Here is a 2,541-nt window from a genome sequence, read left to right as displayed (position 1 = left end):
AGCGTTGATTACGTCCCTGCCCTTTGTACACACCGCCCGACGCTACTACCGATGAATTATTAGGTGAGGCCTTTGGAGGCGAGTAATTTGCTGGCTCCTCGAGGGCTGCATTTGACACGCTGAAGTTGACCGAGCCTGGTTATTTAGAGGAAGTAAAAGTCGTAACAAGGTTTCCGTAGGTGAACCTGCGGAAGGATCATTATTACGTCTTATGATGACCTTTGTCAAACAGAAGACCGAACGCGTTGGGGTCTTGGTACATAGACACGCGTTACCCAGTGGTTGTTTTGCGAGGACTAGGAGTGGCGCCGTACTCGTACCTTTGTTGTGCGAACGTACGTTCCCATTAAAAATGCTCTCCTGGCGAGTCCGTTATGTTTCAATTCATACAACAAACCCTTTCATCTCGGTCTTCAGATCGATAAAAGGATTTACACTCCCTTACTGCACTAAAGGTATTACTACTTGGATGAAGGGCCGGGGCCTTCGAACTTTCATCCTATTGTAGGGGCCATACCTTGCAGTGTGTGCGCGGCTCGAAACTACTAGACCCGGCGTTATAGAAGGTCTCAAAATGAACGCCATCCTCTCATCTGTTGGACTAGGTGCGGTGTCTCGTACTTCGCATGTGCGCATATGAACGTACAGATGCCCCCTGGCGAGTCCCCATACTAGTGAGGTGGAAATGGAAGGAAAGGGTTGATCGTCTCGGTCTTTGGATCGATGATGGGATTCCCATTCCTTACTGCACTAAAGGTATTACTACTTGGATGAAGGGCCGGGGCCTTCGAACTTTCATCCTATTGTAGGGGCCATACCTTGCAGTGTGTGCGCGGCTCGAAACTACCAGACCAGTCGTGTGGGAAGGTCTCAAAACATAAGCCACACCGTAGCGGTTCGAAAAAGCTGAAGGTTAAGCCGATCACACCGTCTTTGGACCAATGATGACAAAAATACGTCCCAAGTGATGAAATCCGGCGTGATGTTCATTCTGCAAGTGCGATGAGTTCTAAGAACCCAGGAGTGGCCTGTACATCGTATGTTTACATGCGAACGTACTCTCCAAGTGTGTGTTTCAAATTTCAACCCGTGTTTCAATTTCAATAAATCCATATACAACAAACCCTAGGCAGGGGATCACTCGGCTCGTGGATCGATGAAGACCGCAGCAAATTGCGCGTCAGAATGTGAACTGCAGGACACATGAACACCGACAAGTTGAACGCATATTGCACATCGTACAATCATTGTGCGATGTACACATTTTTGAGTGCCTATATTTACCAATTTAACTATATGCGCTGCTTAGGTAGCGCATATGCGTAATGGTGTTTTTCGGCCTTCAGTGGTGGAAAAACATTGAAGATAGTCAAACGTGCAAAGGCCCCGGCGCACGGCTTGATGAACACACGTCCCAAGATGAAAGTCTTTGTGTGTTCCATCTTCTCCATACATGAGATAGTTCTTATAGGCCTCAAATGATGTGTGACTACCCCCTCAATTTAAGCATATTACTAAGGGGAGGAAAAGAAACTAACAAGGATTCCCTGAGTAGCTGCGAGCGAAAAGGGATGAGCCCAGCACGTAGAGGTGATGCGCGTTTGCGTGTCCACCGTGTTGCGTGGCACCTGGACACCTGAGACCTCCTACAAACGATAGGTTTACAGGCTGGGAGTTGCGAGTTGCAGAGAGGTGTACATTTCGATCCTCTCAGACTACCCTTGCTTGGAGGTTGGCCTTGTACGTGTACGGTTGTTGTGTTTAAAAGAGAAGTCCTACTGTAGCTTAGTGCTGCATGTGGTGACTTCTCTTTTTTTTATTTAAACATTTTCGGGCGCTTGAAGGTCCATGCCGAGTGTCGGAGATAGGCATGTGGATGGGGTACGTGTACGGTTGTTGTGGTTAGAAGAGAAGTCCTACTGCAGCTTAGTGCTGCATGTGGTGACTTCTCTTTTTGACGTAGGACTACGTCTAACCGGAAGATATAGGGGGTGAAATGGAAATCTAGGCACTGAACAAGTAGGAAAAATGCAAGATTTGGAACGCTTATAACTCGAGCATTTCTCAATAGATCGCAAAGGTTTTTGCATCAATTGATAGGAAATATATCTACGCATCTATCATTACGAATAACATTTCATTTTTCTTGAGATAAATAATTGAATAATTGTGAAATATCAAGCATTGTCAAAATGCACTATGTGCCCATTTTTGATTGGTCCATTTTGTGCTCCTCAAATCGTACCGACCAAACCGGGCAACCAGAGCAGCAACGAAATAGAATGAAGCACGATTGGAAAGGAAAAAGAAAAAATGAACGAAACATTGGTCGCAGTCTCACACATGTGTAATTCTCGAGCCAGCCAGCCAGCTTAAAAATCCCCGCTCCGCTGCCGTAACGATCATTCTCATTCAAACCGTACACCATATCGGTTCGCATCACAACACATCAACAAACCAACCCAAGCAGCCATGTCTGGACATGGTAAAGGAGGAAAAGTGAAGGGAAAGGCAAAATCCCGTTCGAACCGTGTTGATCTG

At 46.3% G+C, this 2,541-nt stretch overlaps 1 non-coding gene across 1 annotated transcript; it reads left to right on the top strand.

The window, feature by feature from the left end:
• The first annotated feature begins 1,121 nt into the window (after positions 1–1,121).
• On the top strand, positions 1,122–1,276 carry LOC129772128 (5.8S ribosomal RNA). The gene has a single exon (XR_008742571.1). It is a non-coding gene; the product is annotated as a 5.8S ribosomal RNA (ribosomal RNA).
• Positions 1,277–2,541: the final 1,265 nt, after the last annotated feature.

This window comes from Toxorhynchites rutilus, chromosome 2, assembly GCF_029784135.1.
Source record: "Toxorhynchites rutilus septentrionalis strain SRP chromosome 2, ASM2978413v1, whole genome shotgun sequence".
Taxonomy (NCBI): Eukaryota; Metazoa; Arthropoda; class Insecta; order Diptera; family Culicidae; genus Toxorhynchites; species Toxorhynchites rutilus.
This window is presented reverse-complemented; position numbering and strand designations above follow the sequence as displayed.